Raw genomic sequence first — 21,798 nt, forward strand, 5'->3', positions numbered from 1 at the left:
TTTTGAGTGCCTGAGTGCCACTCATGGCGTCAGGAACTTTGTATAAATTATCCAGAAGCTTCTTAACCATCCTGCAATGCCAGTTATCATTGTTACTATATTGTATATCAGTGTTCCCAAACCTTTTTGGCACCAGGGACCGGTTTCAACATTGCTTGAAATTTTTTCAAACAAAATTGTTTCATGGAAGACAATTTTTCCACAGATGGGGAGGGGAGAGGATGGTTTCCAGATGATTTAAGGGCATTACATTTATTGTGCACTTCATATTTCTATTCTTATTACATCAGCTCCATCTCAGATCATCAGGCATTAGATCCTGGGTGTTAGGGGACCCCTGGTGTAGATGACATTGTTGCTAGAAGTTGAAACAACTTGCCCAATCAAAGCAATACTGACCAGAAATGAGTTTACACTTTACTGTGCTCTTTCTTGCTATTGTGTTTCTCCAAGACTGATGACCTTTCTTATTGTAAGCCAGAGAATCACCCAGAACTTGCCAGAGGTTCACAGTCCCCCTTGGGGAGATGGGCTAAGGACGCCCTAAGTCCGATTGGTCACCTTCCGCGAACGCACCCTCCATTCATATCAGCATTGTTTTCATTGGTTGCAGCAACTGAGAAAAACACGCTAGAAAATGTAGAAACTTTGGAGAGAAATAACCGAAAGGAAATCAGCACAAGTTAGTTTAAAATCCTCAGCTGAGACGGTGCCCCAACAGCTTTGCAGAACTGCTTCTCTGACGCATCAGGTACCTGCCTGCGGGCGAATTGTTGGGAGGAGGCGCGGTCACCAGGAGTTTCCCAGTAGAAACTTCCCCGCTGGGTGAGGAGATCTTAGCTGGAGGACGTGCACCCTCCCGCCCTTCTTCCAGCTCCTTAGGAAAGCCTGCCACACAGTCTCCACCGCCGCTGTAAACGCGGCTCCTCGAAGCTGGCGCCCTCCGATGAGGCCAGACCCTTCCCGCAGCAGTGAAAGCCCCGACTGCCAACTGCCCGGCACCTTCGCCCACTTCACTGCTCCGGGCTACCCTAGGTGCCCGCCGCGGCGCGCTCGAAGGGGGCCGGGGCGCGGGACCGAGCGGCGCGGAGCCCACCACCGCGGCCCGAGGGGGACCGCACCCAGCGGCTGGGTGCCCGCAGCGCGCCTCGTCTCTCTCGCCGCGGACACCCGGCCGCGCCGACCCGCCAGGTGAGGAGGGGGCGGCGGCCGGCGGGCTGGAGGGGGCCTCGCCGGTTTCTAGCCTCCCAGCGGGTCCCCGGGGGCGCTGCCTCCCCCGCCGCCGAGTTGGTCGCCGCCCATTTGCGCGTCCGAGGGTTGGGGGCGGAGAGGAGGCAGCGGCCGCCCGGGCCAGGAGGGGCGCGCTGACTGCGCACGGCGAGTCCAGAGTGGCTGGACCGCTGCGGCTGGGGCGGCGGCGGCGGCTGGGCCCGGGGGTCGGGGCCGAAGGGAGGGTGGGAGGGAGGCGGGGGCTAAGCGCCGGCGGCGGGGCCGGTGGAGAGCGGCGACTCGGAGGGAAGATGAGACGGTGAGTGGGTGCAGAGTTTCTTGCTTCTCTTGCAAGCTGCAGGGACAAAAGCCCAGGCTGGGCTGCGCAGCTTTGAGCCCCAAGAATGGGTGGACTTCGGTAGAGAGGATCCTCGGGAGGGAGTGGCGAGGTGGAAGAGCGGCTCACAGAGCGATCGTAGGGAACGGGCGGTATTTGGGGGGACCCGGGGCAACTTTGGCAGAAGCGTCTGGACACTCCGGCAGAGCCGGATCGTGATACAGTTGCTTTGTCGCCGGGGGCGGAGAAAAGAGAAGGTCCGCTGCTGGATGGTGTGGTCGAGCAATTCAGAAAAGACCCCCTCCCCTAAATATCTATCTAGCTGTCCTGGTTCACTTTGTTTCAAAACTGGGGCTCGCGAGTTTAAACCGTCCAGAAGCTCTTAATGCCTGTTTGGACGTGGTTTTCCCCCAAATGTATGGTATGGCGGCCTCCGCACCCCTAGAGATAGCGCCTGGAAGTAGGGAACGCTTTGAACCCCGGTTTCACCCGCGCCCGGCACTGCCGAGGCGCAGCTGAAATGTTTGCTGGTGTACTGAATAACTTAGCTTCAACAATCATCTCTTAACTAAAGCGCCGAGGACCTGGCTAACTCCCGCCACCGCCAGGAAATTAAAAGGCTGACAGGCTGTCCCTTCCAAAATTGGGGTTTCCTGTTTGAAAGCGCTTCGGAAATCGAACCTGCTACCCATCTACCTTTCTCATGTAAAAGCAGGAACTGCGCCCGCTGGCTTTTATGCTGGTCCACTTGCCCGCGGCTGGAAGTCCTCTCGCCTGGCCCTGCTGTCTTCCCTAGAAATCTTCCTTCTCCTGCTCTCAAGTTGCTCTCAAGAATTCTAGAATGCATGGCTAGTCACAGCCAGACGCAGCTGGGAGTGGAACTAAGAGAAGAGGCATAAAAATGTGGCTTGCTTTTAGGGTGAATATATGTCAGTCACATTTCCCTGCATCATATGAATGTATTAATTACAGATATTAATTTTCAAGTATTGGACTTGTAACTTTTAGCTTCGTAGTTTGGCTTAACAAGCCCTTAAAATTTGTCTCCAAGATTCTAACATCTGAATTCAGCTGGGAGAGGTCTAAATGAAGTTCACAATTTCAGAGGGTTAGTTAAACTTTTGCCCTGGGAGCACTTGAATTCTTCGTTCCTGGTAGGATAGCAACAGAGTAGTCTGATTTGGGATAAATAAATCTTTAGAGTTGCCCACTGTTTTAACAGAATGGCTATATCCCTGGTACCATTGCCCTCAATTGTGTAAATATTTGTTTGAATAAAGAGCTAAGGTTCTCTGAAAAGTAACAGTTGTGTCTATTCATGATTCCCTTTTCATTTCCTGGACTTAGGTTATTAAAAGATTTTTTTAAGAATTGTTTTTGTCTTACATATATACTGTGGAAATTTAAACATATGTCCTTGAGAAATTCTGTAAAGTCCCTGAAAGTTTATAACTGCGATTTCCTTTAAAAGTGAGGGGGAGTCAAGGTTTTGCTTAGTTGAGTAGTGTAGCCTTCACCTCCTGAGACCCAGAGGTTTGCAAATCCCAGCCTTTTTCACAAATGGAAAAATGAGATGTTTGGCTAGTAGTCATCATTTCAGTCAGTTTGCGGCCTTCAGTCTGTTTAGTGCTGCTGCCAGCTGCTGTCCTTTTGGGCTGAGGACTGGATTTAAGGGATGGCCTCTTGAATCCCCATTTTAAGTGCGGGAGGAAAAGACACGGGAAATTCATCTGAGAGCTGGCTACCTCCTACCTCCTTTCTTAAAGAACCCTGTACCAAAGCTGGAACTCTTTAACAACCTTTTCAGGAATATTTTATTTCCTGGCTTTTGCACAAGAAAGGGAAGAAAAAGCTGAAGTGATTAAACCCACCACTCAGTTTTGCTGTTTCCTCCAAACCCTGTTTTGAGGTCTGTGCTGTATGCAAGGGTTGATTCTGGAGTGCACTAGAAGAGTTACTGTGAAAAACATGAATGCTTTTAAACACTTTTAAAGAGCAGTTGTGGTTATTACTTTGCATGCTAATTCTCAGCCCTTAGCAGGAAGGTGGTTGGTTCTGTGAATAACTTGGAAAGACAGTGAGTGGTTTTGCACATCTTCCAAGTGGAATACATGTGTTTTATAAATCTGACTATCTGTTAAGCCTTGATGCATGTATTAACTGTGTAAATGTCATCTATTTGAAACAAAAACATCTTTGAAATGATGTGCTTTATTATGAAGCTCTGGTATATACAACAGCAGCAATTCTAAATGGAGGCGGTAGAGTGAGAGGGGGTTGCTCTCCAGGGGTTATCAACCAGTGACTGGAGACATTTTTGGTTGTCTCAACTAGGGGCAGGGGACAACCCCAATGGCCAACTTTGACTGGCCTCTAGTGGGTAGAGGCCTCAGATGCTGGGTAATATCCTATAATGTCCAGGACACACAAATAATAAGTTATTGAGCCCCAAACTCTTCATTAGGATAGTACCTTGAGGGCATATGTTAACAAGTTTAGGGATCTTAATCTAATTTGGGTCTTCAAGAAACTGTGTTCTTGCTCAACCTAAAGAGACCTTTTTGTCTGCAGTAGATTCTTTTGACCTTGGCATTAAGAGTCAATATACCATAGATGTGAAGGAACTTGTGTTCACTGAGTTTGAGCTGGCTTAAAATTACAGAATTTGGAAGTGTTACAGTGTCAGGGAGACTCAGAGGTCGCTGGACTCAACCTTTTTGTTTTATAGACACAAAAACTGAGATGCCCCAAAATAGTGACTGATAAAGTCTCAAATGTATTAGTGACAGATGTTAGTTTTAGGTGCAACCCAGGATTAGAGAATTTAGAAACTGATATTCAGGCAAATGAAACTTTTTAAAAAACTGACAACCCTTTGTGAGAATTTAGAAGTACCATTCTCTATAAGGAAATACACTGTTTGATGGGGGAAGGGTAGTGTTAGCCATGGTGACTGTGGAGCATATGCTTGGGTGTGTCAGCCCCATGATGGGCATAATTCTATTGTGCAACCTGTGACACTCCATGTCTGTGGCCTGCACCATCCTTCCCATGGCCAAGTGGGCAACAGATGGTTCCACAACTCATAGCAGATGTTGCTTTTGAATACAGGTACAAAACAGAACATTTGAGATTTTTTTTTTTTTTTCTTTCTCTCTGCCTTCTGGGTTGAGAGTAGAGGGCCTGAATGGATAGGGTTGTTTTGGGCAGAAGGGATAATGAGAGGGGCTTCCTGAATACAGTGTTAAAAAATGATACCTGATGTTTTAGGAAACGAGCATGCAGTGATGGAGAAAACTCATACGTTGATGAGTGGATATCTAAGATAAATATGATGTTTGTGTAGAACTTGGGTTAGGAATCCGAAGTCAGTTCAAGCATGGCACTTCTCTGGGGGAATAGGGCAAAATAATAATGAGGGTAAAAGGAATCTTAGAAATCCTCTTACTTGAATTCACTTACTTGGTTTGCTACAACCTACAAACCAGACCTCCTCTTTCATTGTTACTTTCTCTTACACTCCTGGTCTCTACTATTCCTTCTGTTTACTTAATGGGGAAAAAATTGATAGTCACATAGAGCTTTTGTTCACTTCCTGGGAGAGTTTCAAAGGCGTGGTCTTTGTGAATGGTTCTGCTTACAGACAGGAGTTATCTCAGTGAGCTTTTGGTGATCGGAAAAGCTGTGCACATATGGCAGCTCTCGCATTTACATGGCTATGATTACCCATTAGGCCTGTGATTACGGGTTTCAGTTCTGTGTGCTGAGTGGTCCTGCCAGGGTAGTTATACGCCTCAGATCTGGGAGGTTCTGGCAATATAGGAGAATTCTTTAGTGTGCCTTTCCTGGAAGAGCTCTGAACCTCACTGCGGTAAGTTCTTATCGTTTCAACAAGTAGCCAGTGGGTGTACCTCAAGGCCAAGTACATAGTAGTATATTTAGAAATGATTCAGAAGTGATGACTTTTTTAAGAGGTCTGCTCTCTGCAGGTGTTGCAGTAAAGGGGCATAGCATCCTTTTCATGATCACTTTTCATCTCGTCATTCTTGTTGCTTATTTTTCAGGTGATGGGACAGAAGATGAGTGTGTGTTTTTGTTTATAATTTTGACTGGAACTATTTATTGGCATTTGATTAATATGATTTCTTGTCTTTTGAAAGTGAGTAAAACCAAAAAGGGTAGCTCAGGTTTTCACACCCCTTCAAAATAAGTAAGGCAGAACTTGTCTCTGCCACCCAGGAATTCAAATTCTTCTGGAAGTTAGTTTGCGCAGCTATTTTCATGATATTTAAGAATGTTTCTTAGATGTTGATGAGAAGCTTTGTGCCATATCTGCTTTAAAGGCAAGGTTGTTATCTATAGCAGCTAATGGTCCACAGGAGAAACCCAAGTATAAAAATAATTTTGTTGAGATTCAGTGGAAAGGCTAGGGACTGGAGAAGCTTTCCATACAAAGAAACAGATAAATAAGACATAGAGCAACAGGCTAAGTTATAGGGAGACTTGTTGAGAGGGTTTTTTTTAACAAAAGATACTTGTTTTGCTTAGTGTGAGTGGGTTGATTTATTAGAATATCGGTTTTTCCTTACTTTGAAAATAAAGGGGAAGGAAAAGTTAGTTTATTCCAATATTTAATATTGTTACCTCAAGTGGGGTCAGCTTTTTCTAAGACTTGTGCCAAATCTAGAGTTCAGTGGAAATCAGTGTTGATCATCTTATTTTGTTTGCAAGCAGCATATGATCAATCCAGATGGCGATATGCTTGTAGAATTTGCATATGGAAGGGGGAAAAAAGCTGAAAGTTAAAAGATTTCTCCTAGATTTGTTTCTTGATCACTAAATTGCTGAAACAAAGGCAGGTAAAAGCAAAGGAAGGCCAACTTCTGCCTTCTTTTGCCCAGTTCAAATGTAGCCTGAGTTGTGCTTTGTAGCCAAGCGATAGGCAGAGGGGGCTTGGGAAGTGAGGTCTGGCTGCCACACTGCTTACGTCATTGCAGAAGTAGGTCTTCAAAAAACAGCTCAAGATTTAGTAAGGAAATTGCAAACCATGGGAATGTAGACAAAATATTTCTTATACATCATGCTGAATCAAATTCCCATATCATATTACACTAACATAGCTCTGACCAGGCTTTTTTTTCTCACTATGTTGTGCTGAAATAATTTACCATGCCCTTGAAAGGTCATGGGCAACAGTGCCAGTGCAGTCCTTTCCCAGTTAGGTAGCTGCCGCCTTATCACTGAAACGTGTTTGTGTCCTGTGGTCATTTCCATTTCCTGCATTGTATAAATGGCACTCCTGTGTTACTTAACCTGTGCCTGTGGGAGCCGAGAAAGTTGAAACAGAAAAGCATCTAGTTCACCCTCACCATTTTAAATATGGGGAAACCTCTGCTAAAACAAGGTGAAGACAAGCCAAGTGACTTGCTCTGGCTCTTTCTTCTGTTGGTTATTTTGGCAGAACCAGGACTAGGGATGAGTCTCCTGACTCGTGTTTCTGGCAGCCCATCCAGTATTCTTTGCACTAGATTGGCCACTACAATAAAAAGACATCGTAATGTAACCATTTCTTTAATTAGGTCTTTTGGGCAGATGTAAAAAACAGCATTGATTAAATTTAGTGTGGTCAGTTGTTTATTGGCCTTTGCTAGTTCAAGTCCTTTTTTCCTTTTCCTTCCATCGAAATCAATGGTTAAAAAGTAGGTAATAGGAAAGGAAAAAATTAAGTGTCTGTACCACCCACTTTGCATAATCTGCAGTTAAGCAATGAAGAGATGATTTCATTATTGTTTTGCTTACTTTATAGTATTTTTAGCCTAAGCATTCAGTTTTTTTTTAGGTAAATGGGAAAACATTATAACCATGGATGATGTGGTCAACTTGTGTTTGTTCCATCTTTCCTGAGCTTGCCTGGTGGTGGTTTAGTCACTAAGTTGTATCTGACTCTTGCGACCCCATAGACTGTAGTCCACCAGGCTTCTTTGTCCATAGAATTTCCTGACTATTTCCAGCTCATAAATATTGGGTAAGGGAATGAGGAACCTAGGGCGTTTGGGTTTGGTGAACGTTACTTTGAAAAAATAGACACTGACTTTTAAAAGAATTTATTTTGATTGGTAGTGTGGACTGGGGACGGGATGGTGTAGAGATCAGAGTTTGATCCCACAGACTCTCAGCTTCCAGTTCCAGCCCAGATAGGTGGTTTCAGGGTCAAGAAAGAACATCTTTATCTCCATGTGATCCCAGGGTCAATAATTTTTCTTGGATAAAATTGGCTTTAAAGAATGCTTTTTCCTCGAGTGCCTCTTTGCTTCAGCAAGTAAGACGTGCAGTGTCTGCTCCCTGACATTCAAGGAAGTACGTGCTCGGTGGTGTCTGACTCTACGGCCCCGTGGACAGTAACCCGCCAGGCTCCTCTGTCCGTGGGATTCTCCAGGCGAGAACATTGGAGTGGGTTGCCATGCCCTCCTCGAGGGGATCTTCCCGACCCAGGGATCAAAACCCCATCTTCCACAGCTCCTGCATTGCAGGCGGATTCTTTACCACTTTGCCACCTGGGAAGCCCAGACGTTCAACACCTCCAACTTAGTTATTCTGTGCCTCTGCTTCTTCGCTTTGTCTTCACTGTGGTGGTCACATGATGTGGGAGGATTCTTGAGAGGCTACAATCAGAATCACCTACACCCAGGGATGAATTATGCTGATGATCAGGAGTAAAAAACATCTGGAAATATTTACTTTATTTGGGAAAATTTTAGAAACCTTTTTCTTCAACTGAAGCTACCTTAGGATTCTATAAAGAACCCTGAAAATACGGGTTTTTAATTTCCTACCCAAAGAACTTTCCCACTTTCAGAGAAGCCACCACATAATTTAAGAATTTATAAAGTGTGTGTTTGTTTTAATGTTTTTGAGGCTGAAAGTCTTCAAGATATCACAGGTATGGCAGTTTTTGTGTTTATATTTTAACTTTCTGAAGAGATGGATTTTATTTGAATACACATAGTAATGAAATTTAGATACCACTACCTACCATTCATTATCTTGCAAGTATCCTAAATATAGTAATCTAATACTTGTAATCTAGACAGTGCATTTCCTTTTAAGTTTCTTCAAGTTAATTTTTAAAAATAAGCTTTTAGGAGCTTAATTCAACATGATAGAGGATTAGTGTTTCGTGCTTTTTAAAAAATCAGTCAGGAGCCACTGGTATAAACACATCCTTCTTTGTAAAGTGAGCCACTATAATTTTTAAGTTAGTATGTGAAGTGAAGTGAAGTCGATCAGTTGTGTCCGACTCTTTGCGACCCCATGGACTGTAGCCTACCAGGCTTCTCTGTCCATGGGATTTTCCAGGTAATAGTACTGGAGTGGATTGCCATTTCCTTCTCCAGGAGATCTTCCCGACCCAGGGATCGAACCCGGGTCTCCTGCATTGTAGACAGACGCTTTACAGTCTGAGCCACCAGGGAAGTTTATATTTTTATTCATATTTGATTTTTAGAATGCACACATCTTTTACTTTTTAAATATTTTGTTATGGAAAATTGTAAATGTACATAAAAATTAGAAGAAGAATACAGTGAAATCCCAAGTACCCATCATTCAGTTTCATATGATAATCTTGTTTCATCTGTAGACCTTACTTCCCCAAAACATAGATTGTTATCAAGCGAATTCGAAATACTGTAGTATTTTATTCATAAAAATGTAAATCTAAGAGTTAGGATTTTTAAAAAGTCCAACAACATCATTATTACACCTGAAAAAAAAAAAAGCCAGTAATTAAAATATCTTTTTTCCAGTGTTCAGATTCTCTGATTGTCACATAAATTTTTTGTTTAATAGTTGGATTTTTCAAGACAAGATCTAAACACAGCCTGCACATTGTATTTAATTGTTAGTTGGTATGTCTCCTGGGCCTTCCTGGTGACTCAGTGGTAAAAAATCCACCTGCAATTCAGGGGATGCGGGTTTGATCCCTGGGCTGGGAAGATTCCCTTGGAGAAGGAAATGGCAACCCACTCCAGTATCCTTCCTTGGGAAATCCCACGGACAGAGGAGCCTGGTGGGCTATAGTCCATGGGGTTGCAAAAGAACTGGATACAATTTAGCAGCTTAATAACATGTTTCCTTGGTCTCTTAATCTAGAACAGTTCCCTCTCTTATTTTTCTTTTCTTACCATTTGCTGCTTGAAGACATTGGTTATTTTTCTGTAGACGTCCCATGTTTTAGATTTAAGTGATAACATCTCTATGGTGTGTTTCATATTCCTCTGTTCTTTTAATTTTCTATAGTTGGAGACAGCCTGCTTTTAATTTGAGAACTTTCCTACCATCAGTTCAGTTCAGTTCAGTTACTCAGTTGTGTCCGACTCTTTGCGACCCCATGAATCACAGCACACCAGGCCTCCCTGTCCATCGTGCTGTGTTAAACTTAATTTTTAAGATATATATATATTCGTAGCAGCAGCAGCAGCAGCAGCATATATATACTTACTACATGAATATTGTGTCTTTTTCAGACATTGCTAAAGCTGCTTTGAAAGTAAACTGTTAGTCACTCAGTCATGTCTGACTCTTTGTGATCCCATGAACTGTAGCCCTCCAGGCTCCTCTGTCCATGGGCTTCTCCAGGCAAGAACACTAGAGTGGGTTGCCCTGCCCTTCTCCAGGGGATCTTCCCAACTCAGGGATCAAACCTGGGTCTGCTGCATTGCAGGCAGGTTTGTTACCATCTGAGCCACCAGGGAAGCCCAAAACTACGTAATAATGATACAGATGCAAACATGAGTCCAACTGGTAAAAGTCACATCTGCCGTATTTAGGTAAAAGTCAAGAATTTTGCAGGTAGGAAGGGAATTTGAATGACCCAGTTGATTTTTGGGGTTGTTCCTGTTTTTTGTCCTTCCTCCTCTGCCTGTATCACTGGCTGAAGAGTTATTGTAGGAAATGCGGTGCCAAATTTGTTGGATAGTTAAAGAATATTTTCAAGTTCATACAGACAAGTTTTATTCAAGGGACTAGCACAAAATTATTTAAAATCTCTATAATCGATGTTTTACTTTCTTTAATGAGTCCTCAAAGATTCTTGATAATTCCTAGTATAAAACAATCTAGACTTTGTAAAACGTCGCTTCTGATCACAGGGGATACAGATCTTCATTTGAATATGGTTATTACTGTTGATTGTGGTTACCGTTAGGAACCATTGGATACCCATCTATAGTGTTTTTTTTTTGGCAGAGCTTAGACTTCAGTAGGCTAGAAATGACAGAAAGGAATGGTAGCATGGGGTTCCTGTGCCAGCTTGTTGTGCTCAGTTGCTCAGATGTGTCTGACTCTTTGCAACCCCATGGACTGCAGCCTGCCAGGCTCCTCTGTCCATGGGATTTCCCAGGCAAGAATACTGGAGTGGGTTGCCTTTTATATTGCAGGGGATCTTCCCGACTCAGGGATCGAACTCTTTTGTCTCCTGCATTGGCAGGCGGATTCTTTACCATAGAACCACCTGGAAAGCCATCATGGGGTTAGACTCCTTTATTGTGATAGGAAGAAGCTGAAGCTTTTTTGTTTGTCTTACTTTTTGTCATCACTTCTTCCATCTCTCCTTGCCTCCCCCGTCCCCTCATCACTCTCCACTCCCTTCTGTGCTTCCTTCCTCCCTGTGGCATCATCTGATACTTTTGTTCTTTCCTTAATGGTCACCCTTACCTCTTCTTTTAGATGTTTTTCAAAATACAATCAAATAAAAATTCAAAAGGGAAAACAGGAAAATCCAGAAAGAAACTGTGTGATCAGTGTCCTGAGATCCTATTGGCATTCCGGTGGTCCTCCCTTTCTCCCCAGCCCGCTGTGCATGACCCCAACACCTGGCAAATTCTGAGGATGCCTCAGCTTCCCTGGGTTCTGAAGAGCCTCCTCTGGCACTCACAAAGCCTTTGTGCCTTTTAGACTGCTATAGGCGTGTGGGCCGTACGTGTCTGTCTCTGTGTGTCTGTGAGTGTGTGTATGCATCTGCACACATGAGATTTACTGTTGTAACGGGCTCAGTCTGCAGGAACCAAACATCCTCCTTCAGTTCAGTTCAGTTCAGTTCAGTCGCTCAGTCATGTCCGACTCTTTGCGACCCCATGAATTGAAGCACGCCAGGCCTCCCTGTCCATCACCATCTCCCGGAGTTCACTCAGACTCACGTCCATCGAGTCCGTGATGTCATCCAGCCATCTCATCCTCGGTCGTCCCCTTCTTCTCCTGCCCCCAATCCCTCCCAGCATCAGAGTCTTTTCCAATGAGTCAACTCTTCGCATGAGGTGTCCAAAGTACTGGAGCTTCAGCTTCAGCATCATTCCTTCCAAAGAAATCCCAGGGCTGATCTCCTTCAGAAGGGACTGGTTGGATCTCCTTGCAGTCCAAGGGACTCTCAAGAGTCTTCTCCAACACCACAGGTCAAATGCATCAATTCTTCGGCGCTCAGCCTCCTGATGCTGCCATTAAAATACATTTGTTCCTGTGATACTGCTTTTCTGGATTTTTTGAGAGATAAAAATCTCCTCCTTGGAGATAATCAGCCTATCTACATGTATCTAGTAGATAATAATTATTTGTTCAAAGAGACAGATCTTTAAATGATAAAGAACGTGGTATAAGGAACAAGGAATGACAGTCCATTTGCTGCTCTGTTTGTTTGCAAAGAACCAATAAGGAAGGGCACTATGTCTACTCACAGGCTTTTGGTTTGTTTATTTTATTTCATTTAAAAAATGTTTTTCTTTCCTGCACTGAGATGTAAAATCTTGGGTGTGGTGGGAGAGTTTAAAGGAACAGAGTTTAGGAAGCTGGGTTGTGTGAGTGGGAGATGCAGTTCTATACAGGTGGGTGTTGAGACAGTGGGGAGGCTCAAGGTTTGGGATGCTGGATGGGAGGGGTTCTTTGAAGAAGAGAGCATCTGGGAATATATGCTGGAGGGGGAGGTGTTTGCCAATGGGTGTGGGGTTGTGTGGAGAGAGATGGTTTGTGTGCAGAGATGCCGGAGGTTGAGGATTTAGTGATGAGAGGAAATACTTGTGAAAAAGGAGCGTATGTTTGTAAAAGCAGAGTTGAGAGGACTGACGGTTTAACAGAGGATAGTGTTTGGATAACAGAGGGTGGGGAAGCCAGGCTGCTTCGGGGTTTCTGAAATGAGAATATTGCTAGACAAGGAAGTGTGTGTTCCTGAAGCTTCTACTTACCCTCCCCCCATCACGTTTTCATGTTGAGATTAGTAGAAAAAGGAAGGTTTTGTGTCCATTGTTCTCCGTTCTTAAGCTTGGAGTTTGGGGCTGAAATAGATTTCTTCGTTTTTCCTATTCAGTCCTCTAAAGCTTCCTCCCTCAGGCCCTATCGCCATCAGAGAATCTGCCCCTCCAGTCCTCCCCACCATACACGCACAGACAATGGCGCTGCCTCTGACAGACTGCTCTAAGCCGGTGTCTGAATTCAATTACATGTCATCAGTGTGTGCGTTAAAACATTGCCATACCGTAAACGTCAGTGCTGAAAGAGGCTGGCCTGTGGACCACCAGGGCACCGGGAGAGCTTAAACACCAGTCTTCAACCACTGTCTCTGACAAAATATGCTCCCAGAGCCAGCTCCTCAGCTCTAAGGCTCCTGTAGGACAAGACAGAAACTCAAACTTTTTCATAAGGTGGAAATTTTAACCTAGACCCTCCTGAGTTTTAAGATTCTTGTTCTGAATTTGCTTCTGTACCCAGTGGCTCAGTGATAAAGAATCCGCCTGAAAAAAAGGAGAATCCACCTGCCAGTGCAGAAGAGGCATGCTCTATCCCTGGGTCAGGAAGATTCCCTAGAGAAGGGAATGGCAACCCACTCCAGTATTCTGGCCTGGAGAATTCCATGAACAGAGGAGCCTGGCGGGGTACAGTCCATGGGGTTGCAAAGAGTCAGACACAACCGAGTGAGCATGCCAACGTGCCACGCCAATCTACATCCTTTCCCCAGCAATATGAAAAGGTTTCTGCTTTTTGGTGACTTGCTCTAGCAGTCCCCTTTTGACTAATTCCTGCTGTATTGTATGATCCTGAGAAGTGTTTGTGCATGGCAATATAAAATGACAAGTAACATGTTTTATTTTTTAAGGATTCTCCAAACTCTTGGTGTAAATTACCTGGAAAACTGAACTTATATATATAGGCCAGACTTTAAATCTCTGTCTTCTAAAACAGTACATACAACACAACAGATGCTTCATTTTAATTTGTTTGTTTTTTAAAACTTTGCTCCCTGGGTGTGTTTTCATTATCTTGAAAGCCAGATCCCTATAGCTCTGGCCATCACAATGCTCTGAAGCTCACCACTGGTGACTTACGGTTTGGTTAGGATTAACCTCACTATGATGTTATTTGGTACAAATAGAGCTGGAAAATTATCTTTTGAAACGCACACCAGCATTGTGCCAAAGAAAAAAGAATCTACCAAGAAACTTGCAAACATCATGCTTGAGATTAGTTTTTCCAATAATTTACTTCTCAAGGGGAAAATGTACTGTGACTTGCTATGCTACCTTCCAAAGATCTCTAAGTGACTCCTGGTGTTCTCTAATTGACAATAAGATGATATACATTTCAGGTGATAAAAATAGCAAGAGCTCTGGAGGGATTTAATTTATGGATTGAAAAATAAGTCCAGACGTTTCAACACACACTAACTTCTTTCCTGTTTAGACGTCCCCAGGTTGTCTTTTCTCTCAGATGGGCACCAGATGGCTTCTTCCCTTTTCCATGCCCAGTTCTCTTTCTCTTCATCTGCAAAAAGTGTATGGAGCCATTAGGGCCCTAGGGACTGTTTTGCTTCCACAATAACATAATGCAGTGATTTTATAATTTCCCTGAGACTTCTTTTTTGTTTACAAAAATGTGAAAGTGAAAAGTGAAAGTGAAATCGCTCAGTCGTGTCTGACTCTTTGCAACCCCATGGGCTGTAGCCTACTACAGGATTCTCCAGGCAAGAGTACTGGAATGGGTTGCCATTTCCTTCTCCAGGGGATCTTCCCAACCCAGGGATCGAACCGAGTTCTCCCGCCTTGCAGGCAGACGCTTTACCCTCTGAGCCACCAGGAAACCAAAAAGAAACAGCAGTGGAGATCAAGAATCCAGTCTGGAAACCGTGGAATCTTCCTCGCCTCCTCTTTTACACGTGTGACACAGACTTCTTTCCCACTGTGCGCCCACTTGTGTGTCACTTTGATAGCCCCCTTTCACTTCCCGCTGTTCCGGTTCTTCCTCTGCTTTCTTTCCCTAACCTCAACTGCAGTCTCTGAGGCACTGTCTCTCACGTCACTAGCTCCCTCTCTCCTGGGGAATTAAACCCAGTGCTTCCCATTGTATGTCCTCTGCCCTCCTGCCTCTGCTCTCCTTGCCTTCATTTCATCTCATTGAAAATATGTTACTACTTCCTGTTGTATGTTTCGGAGGAGGCAATGGTGCCCCACTCCAGTACTCTTGACTGGAGGAGCCTGGAAGGCTGCAGTCCATGGGGTCGCTGAGGGTCGGACACGACTGAGGGACTTCACTTTCACTTTTCACTTTCATGCATTGGAGAAGGAAATGGCAACCACTCCAGTGTTCTTGCCTGGAGAATCCCAGGGACGGGGGAGCCCGGTGGGCTGCTGTCTATGGGGTCGCCCAGAGTCAGACACGACTGAAGTGACTTAGCAGCATACTCTTCCCATCTCTAGGCCTCCACTCTTATGCTCTCACCCACGATGAAAAGAATACCCTGGAAGTAGGGAAGGAGAGAGATATCATGACCCACTATTGTCACTCCTAGGGTCAGAAAGGCACCTGTGTGATTCTCTACCTTTTGAGTAGAATTGATTTGTGGAATTAAGTCTTGAAGATCTCAAACTGACACAAGGATCCATACATATATAGTCAGCTATGGCTGGTATACTCAGCTTCAGTAACTTGAGTGAATTACATGTTTATACTTGATGACAAATCTTTAAATGCACGACTTCTTACACGTCATTAACAAACCTAAAAAGGCTGAAATGAAAAACTGTAGAGTATGGAGCATGAATATCTTAAAATATCCTCTAGAAGGTTCTTCGATCCAAATCATCTATAACTTTCTTCTGCAATATGTATGGTGGAGAAATGTTGCATGACTGTTTCTTGGATGTGATTTATTATTTGCAAATGGCCTACTTGTCTCTTCCCTACAGACTGTGAACGTAATCTTTGAGCCAGCACTACTGTGGAATGTTTTGGTATTTTGGTTGGCCAGCTAAACTGCATCAATAATTATATTATGTTTCTTCCTTTTTTTTTTTTTTTTCCTTTTTGGCTGAATTGGCTGTGTTGTGCAGCATGCAGGATCTTAGTTCCCTGACCAGGAAACAAATCTATGTCCCCTGCAGTGGAAGCATGAAGTCCTAGCCACTGGACTGGCAGGGAATTCCCAATAATCACATTTTTTGATTGAAAAAAAGTACACGTAAGGAGGAGGGGGGACCAAGTGTCGCCACCCTATAGGATAGTAAGAATACCCTATAGTGGTTTGATACTCTCTAGTTTTGTTGGCTCAGAGGAAGAAGAAACAGAGTTTGGTAATATTTCATTTGGGTGACTGAGCAGCATTTGCAACTGCAAACAGGTTGAAATATATTAACACCTTTTATCATCTAAGATAATATTAATGTCATATACTGCTCAGTTAAAAATTAAACTTTTATGTATTCATTTTGACGGGAGGTGTAAAATATTCAATTCTGTACCATTAGAGTAAATTTTGAAAATGCAGAGTTCTGGGCTCAGGGCTTAGTTTCTAGCTTCCATTGCACAGCATCTGCTCTGGCTTGCTTTCTGGATTCCTATCTTGCACTTAATTCTGTTTCCTATTTTGTATGCATTACCTTACAACCAGAGCTTTGCCCACTAACTGGCTTTAGTTCTTCTCTTGTTATTCTAACATCTGACTTGACGGATTTCCCTTTGTCTCCTTGTCTAAAATACACTAAATGGTTGGAGGATTGCTGTCAGATTTAAACCACACTTAAGATAGGCATAGACTTGGACCCCACAGAACATATCTTACATGATGGTGTCGATGGGAAAAGATTTAGGTAACTATGAGAGAGAAATACATAGTTAATAAATATAGAAAATAACTTGCTTTTTACTACACAATTTTTATTAATTCTGTCAGAGACAGAATGTTTCCTGGATGTACCAGTAGTCTGACCTCAGATGGGCTTGAGATTTTGTTTATATTTTTAAAACTTCAAAATTTTAGGTGTGGAGGTAACTTTATGCTATCATTGGATAATACCCATCAGATTCTCTTTCTTTCAGTGGGACTTAACTCCATTGTCATTTCTTCCTGTCATAACTTACCCAGACTATCCCTCTCACTGGGTTAGCTCCCCTCCATCTGTCAATCAGTCCTCTATTAAGGCGTGCATCACACTGTATAGCATTTATTCATACATGTATTTGCCACTTTGGATTGTAAGCTATGTATTAGCAGGAAATACTATCTTTGACCACATACTTTCCAGGGCCTAGCTCAAAGCCTGGTTTATAGTAGTCACTTAATGAAGATTAGCACCTTCATAGTAACAAACAACTCTCAAATCTCAGTGGCTTAAGACAATCTTGGATTGGCGAAGGCCCTCTTCCCCATTATCATCACTGAGGGAGGTAGGCTAAGGAAGCCTTTACAGACTTGAACACAAGATGAGTATGGAAATGGTGAATCATGCCAGCTCTTGATGTTTCAGCTTGGAACTGACACATCACTTTCTCTCATAATTCCTTGATCAAAGAAAGGGACATAGCCACACCTAATGTCATAAGGATGAGGAAGAACAACACTGCAGTGTTTCTGAAAGGAAAAAACAGGAATAATAGCGAGCAACACCCATGCCTCTTAAGCCAGTGTCCGAGATGTTCAGTTCAGTTCAGTTCAGTCGCTCAGTCATGTCCAACTCTTTGCGACCCCGTGAATCACAGCATGCCAGGCCTCCCTGTCCATCACCAACTCCCGGAGTTCACTCAGACTCACGTCCATTGAGTCAGTGATGCCATCCAGCCATCTCATCCTCAGTCGTCCCCTTCTCCTCCTGCCCCCAATCCCTCCCAGCATCAGGGTCTTTTCCAATGAGTCAACTCTTCACATGAGGTGGCCAAAGTATTGGAGTTTCAGCTTTAGCATCAGTCTTTCCAAAGAACACCCAGGACTGATCTCCTTTAGAATGGACTGGTTGGATCTCCTTGCAGTCCAAGGGACTCTCAAGAGTCTTCTCCAACACCACAGTTCAAAAGCATCAATTCTTCGGCACTCAGCTTTCTTCACAGTCCAACTCTCACATCCATACATGACTACTGGTAAAACCATAGCCTTGACTAGATGGACCTTTGTTGGCAAAGTAATGTCTCTGCTTTTGAATATGCTATCTAGGTTGGTCATAACTTTTCTTCCAAGGAGTAAGCGTCTTTTAATTTCATGGCTGCAATCACCATCTGCAGTTATTTTGGAGCCCCCAAAATAAAGTCTGACACTGTTTCCACTGTTTCCCCATCTATTTCCCATGAAGCGATGGGACCAGATGCCATGATCTTAGTTTTCTGAATGTTGAGCTTTAAACCAACTTTCTCACTCTCCTCTTTCGCTTTCTCAGGAGGCTTTTGAGATGTCAGTTCGTTAGTTTAGTCGCTCAGTCATGTCCGACTCCTTGTGACCCCATGAATCGCAGCACGCCAGGCCTCCCTGTCCATCACCAACTCCCGGAGTTCACTCAGACTCGCGTCCATCGAGTCAGTGATGCCATCCAGCCATCTCATCCTCGGTCGTCCCCTTCTCCTCCTGCCCCCAATCCCTCCCAGCATCAGAGTCTTTTCCAATGAATCAACTCTTCCCATGAGGTGGCCAAAGTACTGGAGTTTCAGCTCCAGCATCATTCCTTCCAAAGAAATCCCAGGGCTGATACATAATTAATGAATGAAGTACCTAAAACTACCTGTTAGGATTTTAATTTTTTCTATACCATGAGCAGAATCACCTCAAGTAATGCAATAATATAATAACCACATTTAAAAAATGAGCAAACTAACATTATTATCTAGGCTATATTCAACAAACATCTGGAGACCTTTTGGGTAACACTCTGTTCATTTATTCATGTTAGGGAAGTGATTAGGGATATATATTAGTTTCGTTTGCTTTTACACTTTCAGATGTATAAAGTATGAAATGGTCACAGTAAAGTGAAAGTATTAGTTGCTCAGTTGTGTCTGACTCTTTGTGGCCCCATAGACTATAGCCTGCTAGGCTTCTCTGTCCATGGAATTCTGCAGGCAAGAATAGTGGAATGGGTAGCCAATCCCTTCTACAGGGGAACTTCCCGACCTGGGAAGCAAACCTGAGTCTCCTGCATTGCAGATAGATTCTTTACTGTCTGAGCCATCAGACTTGTATAATTATGATTTTCCCCTGAATCTTTTAGATTTGGAAGAAAACATCGAAGGCTTCAACTGACATATTAAGTTAGTCTGATCAAGAAGTTCTTTAACTTTTTTCTTTAATTGTTTAGTTTTTATTTCATAATCATAAATTTAACTTTGCAATCCAGCTAAACTTGGAGGGGGAATAAGGAAAATACGGAACCCAAAGAACTGTAGTGAGAACACAAAGATTATAGGATATTTCGAGCAGATGGAGTGAAGGGATATTCTCCTGGTGGTTAAGTAAAACGCAAGTCACATTTATTAGATTTGTCCACAGTCAGCAATGGTGATCTTCTTGCTGGCCTTGCCATTCCTGGCCCCAAAGCGCTCCATGGCTTCCACAGTATTCATGCCCTCTTTCATCTTGCCAAAGACCACGTGCTTGCCATCCAACCGCTCAGTCTTGGCAGTGCAGATGAAAAACTGGGAACCGTTTGTGTTGGGGCCAGCATTTGCCATGGACAAGATGCCAGGACCTGTATGCTTCTGAAATTCTCATCATCAAATTTCTTGCCATAGATGGACTTGCCACCAGTACCATTATGGCGTGTGAAGTCACCACCCTGGCACATAAATCCCAGGATTATTCTGTGAAAGCAGGAACCTTTATAACCAAATCCTTTCTCTCCAGTGCTCAGAGCTCGAAAGTTTTCTGCTGTCTTTGGAACTTTGTCTGCAAACAGCTCAAAAGAGACGCGGCCCAAGGGCTTGCCATCGACAGCGACGTCGAAGAACACAGTGGGGTTGACCATGGCTAGACAGCAAGGGAGGCTCCGGGGTGAGGGCATCTGCAAGGCCTAACCTTTTTTTTTTTTTTTTTTTTTGGAAGAATGAGTGTCTGGCTCAAAAATTGGACAAGAGCTTAGGAAAAATGAACATCTACTCAACTCAAAAGTGAAGTATTGCTTCAGATTGTATGTTAGTATTTTACACTAATTTTTTCATTCATTGTAAAGGCAACCCAAACACATGGTATAAAATGTGGAAAATACAAACTAGTTTGAGAAACAGGAATTAAAAATCACTAGTGTGATTTATTTCATTCCATTGTTATTGTTGTCAGATGAGCATATAGCATATGGAAGAGGAAAGAGAAGATACTGGCTTGTAATACGGGGGTAGCAATAGGATTTGTTGATGGATAAAATGAGAAAGGAGGGAATAGAGAAGTAACAGATGGTAGAGGATAGAGGATATAATGATAGAGGAGACCAATGATGGCTGCTTAGATTCTGGCTTAAACATCTGTGTGTAATTGATGAGTATAGGTGGGTGTGTATATAAAGCTGCACTCATATATGTATGGTTTTTAAAACTTTACCGAACATTATATTAATGTACTTTTTATGTTGTAAACATACCTCAAAATAAGATTTTAAGTGGTTTAATATACACTCATGACATACTATGGCTTTTAATTTTCTCCCTATTGTTGGGAAATTAGCGTATATTTTCCCTTTTAATAAATAGCATGGTAATGTTCTCAGGTTCCACATACTTTCTTGTTTCCTCAATTCAAAAAAATTTGACATGAGGGAATTGGCCATGGTTTGCTGGAATTTCAACATGGCAAACCAACATGTGATACAGTTATTCAGAAATAGAAGGAACCAAGACTGGATAGAGGTCAGCTTGATTTCAGTCCTCCATGGGGGACATGGTGAGATAGATATAGCTTGAGCCAGACTGGTGTTGCTTTCAAGGTCAGAATTGGTGGTGGCACACAATTGTTAAGAGGGACATTTGTGACCTGTCAAGACCCAGAGGGCAGGGCCAGACCCCAGCTGGGAAGCAATTCTAAAGGAGAATCTTAAAAAAAAAACTTTTTGAGGTCCAGTTCAAAAGATAATCATGTTTTTTTTTTCATAAGGGCAGGGCTTTGGGTTGGAGGATAAAGACCCCAAGGTAGAGCTTGTCGAGGGGAAGCTGCAGCTTTGAGGGTGTGAGGACTCAGCCCATCACTAGAATTTAAGCAGCCGGACTGTTTCTTGGCCCGACTCTGTGGGTGAAAGGCAGTTCCTTATTAGGCTGCCTGCATTTGCCCAGGAAATCTGTGAGGCTGAGCAAGCAAGATGAAGATCCTCCATCTGAGGCTGGGAGGGAGTAGGGAAGGCTGTGATGGATAATTAAAACTTGTGTTCATTGAGTGTCTCTCCGGTGGGACAGTGGGAGTCAGGAGGGACTGGAGATATAGAAATACTGTACATAACCCTCTTCCTTAAACTTTTATGTCAGTCACAGAAACAAGCACATTATGATATTTATTACTAACCAAATGTGATTCTGTTTACATACCACATATTACAGAGATGTAGTAACTGGTGTCTGAGGTGCCTAAGAAGTTGGAGGACAGTCTTAGCAGTGCCTGAGTTCAATGGGAATGTTTAAACTGCATCTTCACTTTGATGATAACTTAAAGAAAGCATTTTGATCAGTTTAAAATATAACCTTTCACATTGGCAGGGTTAGTTTATAATGAAAAGACATTTTTATAGACTATAACTTTAGTTTCTTAAGTTAATATTGTTCAAACTAGGGTCCAAAACATATTCTTACAGGTGTATCCATTTAAAAATTCTTTTATTCACTGTGGAAACTAGAATATTGATCTGAACCTCAAAGGATGTGTGGGTTCATACGGGTGTGAAAGGAGGAGAAAGGTGTTTCCATGAGAGGAGAGAGTTAGATCAAGGATGATCGTGGTGCCTCTGGGATGCCTGGGAACTTGAAGGATATATCAGTTT

The 21,798-nt window shown here is 43.2% G+C and overlaps 1 protein-coding gene and 1 pseudogene across 6 annotated transcripts in view; one reads left to right on the plus strand and one right to left on the minus strand.

The window, feature by feature from the left end:
• PHLDB2 (pleckstrin homology like domain family B member 2) overlaps nucleotides 1-21,798 on the plus strand; it is a 236,876-nt gene that overhangs the window by 121,337 nt on the left and 93,741 nt on the right. Inside the window, exon 1 of one of the 6 annotated variants that reach the window (XM_018065014.1) lies at nucleotides 955-1,191. The exons of 4 other annotated variants lie outside the window; for them this stretch is intronic. The gene's annotated coding sequence lies outside the window, so the exon portion shown is untranslated. Of the gene's footprint in view, nucleotides 1-954; nucleotides 1,192-1,451; nucleotides 1,529-21,798 lie in introns of those variants that run through there. One more of the 6 variants, XM_018064768.1, reaches the window with a different exon arrangement.
• On the minus strand, nucleotides 19,313-19,806 carry LOC102178110 (annotated as a pseudogene).

The sequence above is a fragment of the Capra hircus genome, chromosome 1 (assembly GCF_001704415.2).
Source record: "Capra hircus breed San Clemente chromosome 1, ASM170441v1, whole genome shotgun sequence".
Taxonomy (NCBI): Eukaryota; Metazoa; Chordata; class Mammalia; order Artiodactyla; family Bovidae; genus Capra; species Capra hircus.